The following is a 15,842-nucleotide window of genomic DNA, read 5'->3' as shown; positions in this document are numbered from 1 at the left end:
GTTCCGGAAATGCTTGGTTTCCGAGTTTTGAAGGTCTGTCTGTGACACTTAACTGTTCACGTAATTGTTCAAAATGTCCACCTGCTGCCTGAATACAGGCCTCACATCGACGTCTCATGGACTCGCGAAGATGATGCCAAATTCCTGGCATGTTTCGTATTGGCTCATAACCTGCCACAATTCGATTGCGGAGAGTTTCCACATCAGCTACCGGAGTCGAATACACCAATGACTTTAAATGGTCCCACAAGAATCTGTGAATATCACTAAGGCAGGAAAGTAAGGAGTTGTACCACACTGCTGCCACTGGCAGAACATTACTGGCAAAGAACCACTGGCAGAACATTACTCGCGCAGGGTAATCTGCTGGTGACTGTCCTTACCATCTGCAACGGGTACAGATGGTAAGGATACAGTTGGTGTTCTCGCAACACTCCAAATAGTCGAACGTTGAACAGCCAGTTGCATTGCTATTCTGCGTGTGCTGATTCCAGGAGTGGCATGCACAACATCCAAAATCTCCTCCTCTACTTCAGGAGTCGTAGATCTTGGTCGTCCTCTGTCGGCAGCACTAGGTGTAAAAGTCCCATGTTCACAAAGGCGGCGATGGATACCTTCAAACGTTTTCCTGTCTGGACATCTTCGTTCTGGAAACCTTTCGTGGTACAAACGACGAGCCTCCAGAGCAATGCCGTTCGCCAAACTGTACATAAAGTGCATATCCGCTTGCTCCTGATTTGAGTACATGGTCGGAATGGAAAACCATCAGATTCTGTCAGTACCTTGTGATGAAGGACATCACCTGCGGGAGATAAGACATTCCGGTTAATAACTCGGGAACCAAGCATTTCCGGAACTATGTTGATATAAAATATTTTTATTGTCTACATAAAAGGAAACTCATTCCTGAAGTTATGCCGTGTGTTTTTGAGACACCCTGTATATATACGCTTAGTAAAGAGGGCGCCGAAAAATCTTTTTGCCTAGGGCGCGAAAATACCTTGGTCCGGCTCCGCTTAGTTCAATAAACCTAGCACTAAATAAATATAAATATTTATTAAAACCAAATCAAATATGATTGATTGTGATTTGTGTTGGAAGCGCCTCAGGATTACTTTAAATAACCTGCGTATGAAAAATGTCCGAGTAGCTATTTATAAGAGTTCTATTAAATGAGTTACAGAAGATTCAAAAGTTTTTGCGGGGCCCAGATCTCTGCGTAATCGTATATAACGTTGTGAATATGTTATCTGAGGCAAAGGAATTTGATGAAGTCTTTTTACTTCGTTCAAAATATGAAGTCTGGATTTTCAAAGAGAAATGCATCTTCAAATCTGGCCAACACAGTGTACTGGCAAATGGCAGCATACGTGGTTGTGAATAGGTTCGCACGACGGTGTATGAAACTGCCCATCTGAAAAACAGATTTAGCAATGACGTCGACGTATTCGTTGTAAGTTACAGTTGGCACAAAATGGACCACAAGGTTCTGGTCACTTTCTCCTTATATAATGAGCTGCGTCACTTTTCATCCCAGACTGAAGAACTTCAAGGATATCTTTTTGAACCAGTTGAAGAAATTCCCCTTTTAGTAAATAGATTTCTTTTGTGCGGCAACACACATTTTAAATAGACTTGTTGAAATGTGCAGTTGCAGTTATCAGTTTTCGATTTTCACATTCTACAATTCGACTGGTATAGCACGTAGAATTTTAAATTTTAGTAAAACCGTAATAATTAAGATCTATAATTCGGACCGTCTTCTAAAGTTATACTGGTATTGTAATTATGCAGACCGGAGATTTTTTCCTACACGAAAATTTAATGACACAATTCCTGAATTCTTTCAAAATAGTTTCGTAATTACTTTGTAAGAGAAATAAAGTCAGTCAATAGAAAAAAAATTAAATACAAATGAAAGCATTTATGAATTTTTATTGTAGGATAATGCACCTGCATATTATTCCGGTGAAATTTTTGTTTACACGACGATGGCTGTGTCTGCTTTTTCTTAACTTCCAGTACCACAGCTCTCTTTTAATATATATGCATCAGGAAGTCGAACTCAGCAGACGTTTATATCGAACGAAAGAGCTGAAGAGCGTTTTTTGTTTTCTTTCTTTTTCCCTTTTTTTTTTTTTTTGGTTTGACGATTCTTAACAGGAGAAAATACAGTGGCTAATATTAAAAATTAGAACATAAGATGTACTATTTACAACTCGCTGAAAGCTGTAATGAAGCAAAGCAGAGTACAATGGTAAGTGCATGGGTGAAAGCCGTTAAATGATGACCATGTTTTCATTTACATGGAATGAAAGATGAAGAGGGTTTAGCACTATTGCATAGTGCGAAAACGATATAAATTGGAGTGATATAAGACCATGGCTAGAAGATTAAACAGCAGCATTTCAAGGGAGAATGCTAGTGAAGCAAAGAAGAAGAAGAAGAAGAAGAAGAAGAAAAAGAAAAAGTTAAATTACACGACAGCAGAAGATGCCTTGATAACTTATTTAAATTTGCTAATTGTAATGAAGAATTTGAAAGATGTTTCTACGCTCCAAGAGAAATAAAGAATGACGTTACAAAACCACAATATAACAGGAACTTTATTTAATAAAACGTTTCTGATTTCTTCAGAAACAGTACGATTGAGTAGAGACCGTGTATGATTAAATTTATATTTATTAACTTTTAACACGATTCAATAAACTTGAATCGTGTTAAACAAAATGCAATTTGTTTAAAATTGCATTTTGAGTTCTATTTGATTTGAGATCAGCTTTCCACTTTGGTTTAAATACAATCTAAATATTAATTGTAAAATTTTCTTTTCCTTTTCGTTATATTTGTATCCTAATGTATTATCTAAATTAATAGTTTCTCATATTAGTATCAGTATTTGTAGTGGCAAATGATGCAAGAAAGCAAGCTTATAAAGCATCAGCCACAAAAAAAAAAAAAAAAAAAAATTCCCATACCTTCAGTAATTTGTCTAGTTCTTCGTTGAATTTAGGATTTATTCAAATTCAACTACCGACGTTGTTCCGACAGTCGACCACCCGCTGGCTGAAGGCAAACTTCCGCACATCCTACCACCGTCCTTCCTCAATTTGAATTTATGCTCCCCTCATGTGTGTACTCTCAGCACGAGGAAGAATGCCATCAGCACTGAGCTTTCTCACTCTTAAACACCTCAAACTCCTCTTTAGCACCACCAAAAATGAAGTAGAAATATAACTATTATTGGCATTTTTGGCCACTAGCACATAGCCAATTAATCAGGACGGGAGTGCAGTATCACATGCGTTCGAGTTGCCCATGTTCCAGGTCACGTGATGTTTGTTATTTGGTTCTTAGAGCATTAGCAACTAAGACCATATTGCTCCGGGGATATGCGGTGGTCATTCCCTGACATTTCCTCATCCTCTGTATTTGCTGGTGACGGGCTCGAACCCCAGTCTAATCAAGAAGTGTGTACTACGCACTGCTGCTCCTTCCCACCTGGCTACAGAGGCGCCCATCACGTGACTACTCATTGTCAGACACAGATTTAAAAGTCAGCAGCCCAATCAGAAATAGCAGACCTGGTCCGCCTCCACTTGGTGGCAGTTATAAAACACAAATAAAGCACCATAGCACTAAAACATAAGTGTGTATTGTGCAGTTGGTTAAATAAGTAACCTTAGTAATACCATTTATGTGGTGAATCCCCGGAACACCCAGACAGAATCACAGTGCAATACTATACAAATCACTGTCCATATTATGCATCTGTCTATATGCATAATATGTTGTTGTTGTTGTTGTTGTTGTTGTTGTTGTAGGTTCTGGCGCAAGGGCTACATAGGCCATATTGCGCAATGTTAGCATTAGCATTAGCATTAGTAGAGGCATATGATGCAAGAAAGCAAGCTTATTCAGCATCAGCCAAAAAAAAAAAAAAAAAAAAAAACAACCACTACTCCCATTTCACCCCTCCGTTCGTTCGAAATACCTGTCCAACTGAGCCTTAAATTTGTTTAGGCTATCACCTTCAACAACAAGCGATGGGAGTCTATTCCACAAACCAACTGCCCGCTGGCTAAAGGCAAATTTCCGCACATCTATCCGACATCCGTCCTTCCTCAATTTGAATTTATGCCCTCTCAGGTGATTATTCTGAGCAAGAGGAAGAATCCCATCGGCATTGAGCATGCTCAAGCCATTCAAAGCCTTATACACCTCTATCAGATCACCTCGCCGATGCTTAGTCTCCAGGCTCTGTAATTTGCAAAACTTAAGCCTTTCTTCGTAAGAGCAACCCTTTGTTTCATTCACTAATCTTGTTGCCCTTCTCTGTACTCGTTCCAGCAGCTCTACATCCTTCTTGAAATGAGGCCTCCAGACTTGTATACAGTACTCAAGGTGTGGCCTGACCAATGCCTTATACAAGGGAATAATCACATCCCTGTCCCTGCTAGAAAAATTCCTGTATATCATTGACAAGACACCATGAGCTACTCTTGCAGCTCGTCTGCACTGCTCAGAGAACTTCATATCTGCCTGCACAATTACCCCCAGGTCCTTTTCATTCTCTACCACTGTCAGCGTAGTACCACAGAGTTGATACGTTGATCTGGGGTTACTGTTTCCCATATGTAGTACTTTACATTTGTCAATGTTAAACTTCATTTGCCACCACTCAGCCCATCTGCTCAACCTTTCCAGATCCTGTTGCAGCAGCATAGTATCAGTAGTGTCCTTAACAACCCTGCCAACCTTGGTATCGTCTGCAAACTTGGACATTAAGCCTGATACACCATCATCAATATCATTTATAAATACAGAAAACAACAATGGACCCAACACTGAACCCTGAGGAACTCCACTAATAACATTAGTCCACGTTGAGCAGTGTCCATTGATTACCACTTTCTGTCTTCTGCCACTCAACCATCCCTTTATCCATAGCAGCAATTTGCCTCCAATGCCACACTTCTCCAATTTGTGCAGCAGTCTTCCATGCGCAACAGTATCAAAAGCCTTTCTAAGATCCAAATATATAATATCAAAGTTATTCCCTGCATCCAGTTCTTTTGTGACTACATCATAGTATCCAATCAAATTGGTCAGACAAGACCTGCCCTTAACAAAACCATGCTGTGTCTGAGCTATAACTGAATTCCTGTCCAGATGATCCTGCAGTGCTTCTTTAACCAGTGCCTCCATTAATTTTCCTGGAACCGAATTTAAACTAACAGGTCCATAATTACTTGTGTCAGCCTTTGATCCTCCTTTGTGAATTAGGGTTACATTTGCACATCTCCAGTCCATGGGTACCTCCCCTGAGTCCAAAGAAGCTCTCATAATTATGGCTAGGGGTTTGCTTACTTCCTTTGCTGCCTCCTTTAATATAACTGGATAGATTCCATCCACTCCGGGTGTCTTTTTTATGTTTATCCTCAACAATTTCTCCTCCACTTTCCTCTCAGTTATTAGAAAATAATCTAGCTCACTGCCAATGTTTACTTCACCTACGACATTCCCCTTCCTGAATAACTCCTCATGTGTGAATGTAGATGCAAAATACTCGTTTAGATTGTTAGCCACCTGAGCTGGATCCTCAACTGTTGAACCATCAACATCCAGTGGACCAATCTGATTCATCCCTTTCCTTCTTGAGTTTAAATAGGTAAAGAACTCTTTTCTGTTTTTCTTTGCGTCCTTTGCCAAGGATTTCTCATAATCTGCCTTTGCCTGCCTAATCTCCTTTGTGACTTGGTTACAGACCACCTTATATCTATCATAGGCTTCCATGTCACCCATTAATTTGTATGTATCCCATGCATTTTTCTTCTCTGCCATATGTCTCATTAGTTCATCTGACAACCATTTAGGCCTGAACCTTGAACAATATTTCTTGGTTGGTATGTAAAGCCTGGTAGCTTCCAAGATTAGTTCCTTGAATGCTTCCCATTTTGAATTTGCTGTTGGTAACATCATCAGTTGGTCCCACTGTATAGAATTTAAATACTGTCTCAGACCATCATAGTCGCCTTTACGAAAGCAAAAACCCTTCCCTTTACCTCTGATGGTAGTTACCTCCTTGAGTAAATCCCACTTCAGCACACTGTGATCACTGCCACCCAGTGGTTCCTTTATCTGCAGATTCCTAATGCATGAAGAATCACTACTGATAATCAGATCAAGAGTATTACTCCCTCTAGTTGCCTCCCGAACATGCTGGTGTAGAAAACAATCATCCAATAAATCCACAAAAGCCTTGCTAGTGTGTGAGTGACCAACCCACAAATTCCAGTCAATATCTGGGAAATTAAAATCCCCCATTATAAGACTCTCTGATGTACTGGCCCATTCTATTTCCCTGTACAGTATCTTATTATACTCATCAGAGTCATTAGGCCTATAGCACACTCCTACTCTCAATTTTGATCTCCCAATGTTTATGTCACACCAAACTGACTCCACACTGCACTGTCCAGCGATGTCGACTGGCTTCACTTCCTTGGTTTTTATGTGTTTCTTAACTAATAGCATAACCCCTCCCCCCTTTCTATCCTGTCTATCCTTTCTGTAGACGTTGTACTCCCCAAATTGCAGTTCTGCATCCCTTATATCTGTGTGACACCACGTCTCTGATATCCCAACAATATCTGCCTTCGATGTTTTGAGCAATACCTCAAATTCATCAAATTTATTTACTAAACTCCTAGCATTGGTGTACACGCAAGTATACATGCACCTGTTTCTATTCTTAGCTACCCTAACACAACCCATGTGTTTACTTGTACCGCAATGACTTCCAGCAGTCTCTGAAATATCCTGCATCTTGTTTTTCAGGCTTCTGCTCATTCCAATAGAAGCAGTGCAAGAATCTCTTTCACCTCTGCCAGTGGCTACTGTTAATCCATTAGTCTTTGTCTCCCCCCAAGGTAGCAGTTTTCCGACCCACCTAACACTGCCTCGATAGCATCAGCAAATATTCTTGCACCCTTTCTATTTAAGTTTGTTTGTTTGTTTGTTTGTTATTTGGTTTTTAGGAGCATTAGCAACTAAGGCCATATTGCTCCGGGATATGCGGTGGTCATTCCTTGACCTTTCCGCATCCTCCGTATTTGGTGGTGACGGGCTCGAACCCCGGTCTAATCAAGAAGCGTGTGCTACGCACTGCTGCTCCTTCCCACCTGGCTACGATCAAGAAGCGTGTGCTACGCACTGCTGCTCCTTCCCACCTGGCTACGGAGGCGCCTTTCTATTTAAGTGTATCCCATCCCATGTTGTTACTGAAAGAGCGCTCCATTTCATATAAAGGGAAGGTGTAGTTAATAAAGTGGCCACCCACTATTACTGACATCTCAGACAGAGAATTATAGATGTGTATGGACAGTTAAGTATATTTACAATTTACAACAGATAATAAAAGCTGTTAGTACAAGCAGAGCTTTAGAAAAGGTGGTGTGATCGGCGCCTTGGCACAAGACGCATTTAAGGATCAAATACCGACAGTTTTTTTCTCCCGTGGAGTTTTGTTAGCTACCAAATTTATTCTTAAAGAGATTCATATCTTAATGATATTATCGGTCTGCTATCTCCTATAAAATGTTGGCTAAGTAAAAGGTGGGGAGGGAGACTTCTCGGTGCCCTTCACGCTGACAATAACGCGACACATAGTCTTAATTTTCCATTACTGTACTAGCTAGTATGGAATATTCTGGTTGTCTTCCCCGACAAGTGCTTATGATTATTTATTGGGGTCTGTACAACAGCTAAAAACCTTTTTTTTTGGCAACTGCAGAAGTTCCGACGAAGATAGCACGCACTCATCACGATTGAGTGTTTCATGAGTTTCTTTGAAGGCATCGTTGCTGTTCCTGCAGTCGAGTAGGAGAAAAGTTTCACTCCCAAAGGACTATTCAGCGATGGGCTGAAGATGCCTGCCTAGCGAAAGTAGGTTAGTTAGTAGCTTTAGGGTCTGACAATCAGCTGATCAATGCGCTTGAACAGTAAAGGAATTTGTTTCTTTCGGGAAATATCAACAAATCAGCAAATAACTTTCAGAAAAAAATAAAATGAAAAGTAAATAATTAATTATCCTTTTACCTGTTAGTTCTGTCATATACCGACCACATTGTATTTAAAAATTCTTTTATCTGTAAATCAACTATTCACATATGGTCATATGAAATGTAAAATATCAATACTATACATTTAAAACTTTAAAAGTTGTAGAGAATAACACCGTCTATACTATACAGTTAAAATACTAAAAGGTAACTTTAATGAAATACGGTAGCTTTCGATAAATGAATATTGTATTCTTCAGCCATATTAATTTATATCTGGTAATCCCCTACGTGACACGTCGGATTGGCCATGCGCTTTAATCACCATGTGACTGACGTAACATCGTCATCATTATCAAACTCTGGTATCATATCCATTGATCCGCCTCTCCACCCCTCTCTTTTTGGTTTCTGTCAGATGCTGTTACAACGCAACAGAGACTTAAAACGTGGATGTATACGGATATACGAATACACCTTGGTTTGGTTTCTGTTTATCAAGTGTTTTTCGCTTGGTATATGCATAACCTCTGGCCAGCGTCGGAATTCTGGTCATGTTCTAATCTGAGCTGGAATTTATGTTCTGTCAAACGTGTTCAGTAATTTCCGAACGAAAAAGTGCTTTTCGTATCGTGTCGACGTGGTTTCCCAACCGATCCCTGAGGCGTATTTTTGCCTGACAGATGTAGCTCGCATCGCATTTCCAGCCATAAGGTGGTTTAACCTTACTTCTGAACATTTGACGTGTCGGGCATATTGTTTGTAATTTTCTAATAGGTAATAGTCTACATTCATTGCCGGATTTAAGGTTGTTGTGGCCCCTAAGCTATAAATTTTAAGAGCCCCCCCCCCTCACAAAGTAAATTTTAGGTTTAATAGGGTTTCATGGTCATCAAAGGGTGCATATGAAATGCACATGCATAAAGTGACCAGACGTCCCGGATTTAAGCCCTTGGCCCCGCATTGCAAACTGTCCCGAATTGGACATGTAGCATTCATATACCATGAATCACGACTTTACATTTTTTATTTTATTCTGCATCCTTGCTACATCTTTTGTCTCGATAAAAATTGTTCTCATTTCCAATGTGAACAATGTTTATCGGAACTGTATCCAATATTTAGAACTTCGCTTAACACATTTTCAAAATATTGATTGTTTTTGATGGATCAATCTTAAAAATTCTGTTAATTGGCAATGTGTGGAAAAAAGCTTTGAATACATTTCAACGTGCGATAAAATGAAGTTAATTGATGCGGGTGCGGATGAAAAAGAAAGTGGGCTTTGAGCTTTTTGACGAGATATATTTAATTTCTGTTGTTTTTATTGTTAAAAGAAGTATGTATTTTTATTATTATTATTTCACATAATACCTATATAATAGGTATTTAGGTATATTTAGGTATTTCTGTGAAATAAAACAAATATATATGTGTGTGTGGGGGGGGGGGGGGAATAAATAATTTAAATTGAAAAATTTTAAAATATATATATGTGTATATTGTTTTTAGGGGGGAAGTTGTAAAAGCTTGTTATCCCACATATACAAGTTGTTCACAAGGGTCATTACTAACAGATTAGAAAGAATACTTGATGAGAATCAACCGAAAGAGCAAGCTGGCTTTAGGACAAGATACTTAACTAAGGTGTCCAACCTTTTCCCTTACGGGGGCCGTATTCAGAGTTAGATTTGTTTCGCGGGCCGCACAGAGTGATTCGAGAAAAAATTGTGTCACATGTAAAAGGAAGTTTCTATTTTCATGTTACAGTTTGCCTTTTCAAGCTATATATAAAAAATGCAAATTCCCAGCACTTTTATTTTTATGTACAATAAATCTATGTTACTGATTTATTTTTTAGATTTTATTAAAATTATAAAAATATGACTTACTTTTTTTTTTAGGTTTTTTTTTTAAATACTTTACTTTTCTTTTTGTTTTAAATACTTCACTTTTGCTTTTAAATGCTCATTTTAGAAAATTTACAACCTGAAAAGATCACTGCTTTTCAACATTAATGTGAATAAATAAATATAATGATAAACCTAAAATTGAATGATTCGAAAATTTTATTAAGTGCAATACACAATAACATTTACTGGACAAAATTTAACATTTAATGAGATGATTGAGGCTGGATATTTTTAAATAATTGTTCAAAATTTGGTTGCAAATTTATGACGCCAATCTCAATACATAATGAAGATTATGTCCTAACGGTACTTCTCGATGGAGCTCCAGGTCTTGATGGTATTTCTCCACTTGTTCTCAAAACCTGTGCTCCTGAACTTACTCCTGTTCTTTTCCGCCTTTTTTTCACTTTCTTAATCCAAAGGTGTTTTTCCTTCTACTTGGAAATTTGCTCATATTCAGCCAGTTCTTAAAAGGTGCGACAAATCCCTCCCATCCAATTATCGTCCCATTGCAGTTACTTCTACTCTTTCTAAAGTAATGGAGAAATCAATTAACCGTTAACTCTTAAACTATGTAGAAACCTTCCGTCTGATCAACGACCGCCAGTATGGATTCCGTCAGTGTCGGTCCACTGGTGATATTCTGGCCTGTGTTACCAATTTATGGACAAATTCAATGGAAAAGTTCGGTGAAACACAAGCAGTTGCTTGCTCTTCTCAAAGGCTTTGGATCTTGTTTGGCATAAAGATCTAAACAAGCTTCCATCTTATGGTTTGCCAACTGTTTTTTTCTAAATTGGTTATCCAGTTTTCTCTCTGACCGCTCTCTGAGGGTGATGGCTCTCTGTCTTCTAATTTCTCTTCTAATGCTGGTTTACCCCAAGGTTCAGTTCTATACCTCCATTCTTTTCCTGTTGTATATTAATGACCTTCTTCCATCGACCGGAAATCATATCCACAGTTTTGCTGATGACAGCACATTGCATTCCACTTTCCAGTTTGAGAAACCTCGCCCTGCTCAATCAGCTTCAACGTTCTTCGAATATCCGCTACCAATTCCTTAAATGCCGATCTCTAGGTAATCTCCAGTGGGGCAAAGACAACTTAGTTGATTTCAATCCTTCCAAAACTCAGTCCTGTCTTATATCTCGCAAAAAGGATTCTTCTGCTCCTATGCTTATCTTTGGTGACACTCCAATTTCTAGGCAAAATGATATATCTCTTTTGGGGATTACTGACTTCTAATCTCACTTGGCACAAGCACATTACAAATGTTGCTTCCTCTGCATCTAAAAAACTTGGTTTTCTCTTTCGCTCTCAGCGTTACTTTTCTTCCAAACAGCTGCTCACTCTGTACAAATCGCAAATCCGCCCTACTATGGAATATCGTTCCCCCAAAACCTCTCTCAGACTTCTAGATTCCATTCAGAAGAGGGCAGTTAGGTTAATTAATGACTCATCTCTGATAGAGTCTCTCCACTGTGTCTCATAGACGTACTGTTTCTGCTGCATGCCTTTTCTACAGATATTTCCATGGGCTCTGCTCTTCTGAATTGGCTTCTATAATTCCGGCTCTCTCATTCAAAACAGTCCGAACACGTGCCGCCACCAACCAACATCCACTTACTGTCCAACTTAACTTACAGAACCAACTTTTCATCTTCCTCGTTTATTCATTCAACTGCCGTTTCTGGAACAACCTTCCTTCATACGTATTTCCTGATAATTACACTCTATAGAAGTTCAAGTCTAATGTCAACAAATATCTTCTTTTGTCTTCTCAACCTCCAACCCTTGCACGGTACTAAGTACTATAGGTTCTATTACCTCTCGTGTTTGGGGTTTTCATAAAAAAAAAAAAATGCTCATCCGTTATTCTGTTTCTTTTAAAATATTTATTTGATTTAAGAATGGAAAAAATCTGCTTGCAAACATACGTTGATCCGAAAAAAGTGGCCATTTTCATGGCATTTTATTTTATTAGTGGAAAATCTTCAGATGGGAGAGCGTTGTAGAATTCAAATAGTTTATTTTCGCAGTCCATATACTTATTTTTGAATCATATTTTGGCTTGAAGATCAACTTTCAAGTTGCAATCTGGGATTGTAGTATTCAGCCATAGAAGTAGACGAGTTCTCAAACAAAAGCTTGTCTTTTTCATGGGTAATATATATCAGCAAATCGACTTTCAAACTTGTCAAAAAGTAATTGTAATAACGAAAGGCAACGATTCTTTGGAAATGTGTTTTTTCTTTAGCTCAGTACAACATTCAAAGTGAATTAAATTGTCTTGCTCAATTCGGGATTTAAATAACAACAACTTATTCTGAAATGATTTGATGTCACCAAACAAATCAGACCAATTTTCCTTTCCCTTGTAGTTTTAAATTAAGAGCATTTAAATGACTAGAAATGTATGTATGAATTGCAAGATCAAACAGCCGCTCCATATTTGATAGTTGATTTATTGGGTTCCCCTTTTCTGTGTTGAAACATTCGGTGATGTTTCAACAGCCACATTAAGGCTATGTGATCTTATAAAATTTACAGTTGAAATAATCACATTCATAACGTGTTGGAGATCCAATACTTTCTCATAAAGAGCTTCTTCATGCACAATGCAGTGAATTCAATCTGAGGATCAGCTCCGATATCTATCATTTTCTTGGTTATTCTACCCATAAGCCCATTGTTTTTACCAATTATATTTTTTTGCACCGCCAGTTGTGACTCCTACCAGTTTTTTTAATAATTAATCCTAACTTTCCAATAGATTGGCAAAAATTTTCAAAAAGATTTTCACCTGCATTTGTCCGTGCATACTCTGTAGATCCACTAAATCTTCAACTGGTACAAAATTATGATCAATTCCACGTATGAAGATGAGGAGTTAGGCTGCGTCATTTACATCAGTACTGCCATCCAGTGCCACACTAAAATATTTAATTTGTTTTATGGTTTGGAAAAGTTGCTGGAACAAATTTTCTTTTACTCTTCGAATAATTGCTTGTCGAGACAAACTATTGTCTTGTATCATTGTTCTCTCTCCGGACAAATTTCTTTCACAATTTTTAACTGACACCGTTTAACAAATTCACCATCAATGAACAGTTTACTTTCAAAAGCGATCAAATGTGTAACTTGATAATTGGCACTTACAGTAGATAAATTTCTTGACTGATACGTTTTCAGTGTGTTTTGTTGTTTTCTTAATTAGTTTTGTAACTTTGAACACTTCTTTTTCAACACTCCTTTATGTTGATCATAAGATTTATGCTTGGAATCAGTGTCGTTTTAAATTATATTCTTTCAAAACTCACACAATCTCCTGAAACACCAAACACACTGCTTTTTCGTAGTAATCAATGAAGAAATAGTCTTCAGTCCACCTTGGATCAAAAACAAACACTCCAAATCGATTTTTCCCTTTTGGAACATTTTTAAAAATTATTATTTTTTTTTTTTTTTAAATTCAATGCAATGAACAAGCTATATCAAAACACATAACTGCATTTAGCGTACATATGACTACACAAACCACATGGTACAGTCGAGCTGGACGCTTGCATGCTTCTACACAGTGGCGATCGATGCTGTTTTAGTTCACTTTCCGCGCGGGCCTTATAAAAATTATTCGCGGGCCGGATCTGGCCCGCAACTTGGACACCACTGCCATACAGCATAAGGCATTGTTTCAGGCACTGGAAAAACAAGGCATAGATACCCCATATATTATGATTTTGAAGGAAATATATGAGAATGCTATCTCTTTTATTAGACTAGACAAAGCCAGTAGCAAATTTAAAATCGAGAAAGGAGTTCAACAAGGAGACACAATATCTCTGAAGCTATTTACTGCTGCCCTTGAGGAAGCTTTCAGAAGATTAGACTGGTCGCAGAAAGAAGTCAATGTGAATGGAGAGTACCTAAACCATTTATGATTTGCAGATGACATTGTGGTCATAAGCCACGATCCCAAAGAATTAGAGGAAAATTTTTAATCAGTTATGCAGAGTTAGTAAGGATTTTGGACTAAAGATGAATATGGCTAAACCAAAAGTAATGATGAACAAGTATGCCATAGAAAGGGATATAATGATTGAAGGAGCAGTAATTGAAAAGGTAGAGTCATATACTTATCTGGGACAAGTCGTCATCTGTAATAATAATGAATGGCTGGAAGTCAAGAGAAGAATAAATTTTGGATGGATGGCATTCAGGAAATATAGTCACATACTGAGGAGCAATATCCCAATTTGTCTGAAACGTAAAATAACGAACCAATGTATACTACCACCATGACTTATGGAAGTGAAACTTGGGCACTCACCAAAAGAATGGAAGAGAAGCTGAGAACTACACAGCGAAGAATGGAACGAATTATATTGGGAATCAGACTGTTAGATAAGAAGAGAAACACATGGATTACGCAGCAAAGTCAAGTAAAGGACATTCTTATCAAAACTAGAGAACTAAAATGGTCTTGGGCAGGACACATAGCTTGAAGACATGATGACAGATGGACTAAGAAAATAACAGAATGGTACCCAAGGGGAGCTAGAAGAAAACCTGGAAGACAACAACGGAGATGGACAGATGAAATTCATGAGTTTGTGGGTAGTAAATGGATGGCCATTGCACAAAACAGAAGGAACTGGAAAGTTGCTGGAGAGGCCTTCATCCTGCAGCAGATTGAAAATGGCTGATGATGATGTAAAATCGATGTCCCGCATTGGAATACTAAGGATCTGGTCACTTTATACATGCATAATAATACATTCGTTTTTATTACTTGTTAAAAAAAAAAAAAAAAAGAAAGAAACAGATATTTTTGAGACTGTTAATAATAACAATAATATCAATTAAATTAATAATATAATGAAACAAAAAACATTATTTTCGTTCATTTCTGTTAAAAAAATAAAGGCGCGCATTGTAAAAACAACCAAAAGTATATTGCGATAAATTGTCTTTTACAAAAAGTAAAGCAGAAAAGCAAAAAGTCTATAATAACAACAATAATTTTCATATTTTTGTATAGTGATGTTCATTATTTATAAATTATTTATTTTTATTATTTTTTCTATACTGACGCGGAGGCCCCTTGTAATCTAAGACCCTAAGCTTGTAAGTAAATCCGGCCCTGTCTACACTGAATGTTACACTATATATACGCACTAAGAAAATGCTATACTATATAGAAAATTTTCTATATACTATATAGCATTTTCTATATACTATATAGAAAATGCTATACTACACTGGTGTGCAAAATTTAAGGACCAGTCAGGTTTTCACCTCAAGTTCTCATAGGAGTGGCCTGGATATGGGAAAAGCATACCAAATGAACCTCGTGATGTACAGAAATGATAAGAAAACAACACCGACACAACAACGGAAACAAAACGTACAGAGGGACTTTATTCAAAAATGGCAACATAGCACTGGCTGCCATGATACAGATGCATCACTGCCAAAGATGGAACAAAAGGAAGAGGTGGTCCTCAGTAGGAGATATGGCCACCACTAATATCGATGCAGGCTTTGCACCGCCTGTACATAGAACAATGTTGTTGATAAATTCTTGCAGTAACATCGTCTATTCCTCTGGCAGCGCCATCTTCAGCTGGTGAACATTTTCTGGTGGGTGTGGACATGCCACTAAGCGTCTCCCCAGAGCGTCCCATATGTGTTCGATGGGATTTAGATCAGTGGAACAGGAGGGCCAATCTATACGAACAATGTTCTCACTTTCCAAAAGCATATCAACAGCTGCAGTGCGATGGGGTGTGGCGTTATCATCCATAAACACGAACTCGGGACCAATGGCATCTCGGAACACGCACATGGGGATTACTTCAGTACA

Source organism: Mastigoproctus giganteus, chromosome 14 (genome assembly GCF_048544385.1).
Source record: "Mastigoproctus giganteus isolate SK-2022 chromosome 14, ASM4854438v1, whole genome shotgun sequence".
Lineage (NCBI taxonomy): Eukaryota > Metazoa > Arthropoda > Arachnida > Uropygi > Thelyphonidae > Mastigoproctus > Mastigoproctus giganteus.
The sequence above is the reverse complement of the archived record's forward strand: the minus strand, read 5'-3'. Positions refer to the sequence as shown.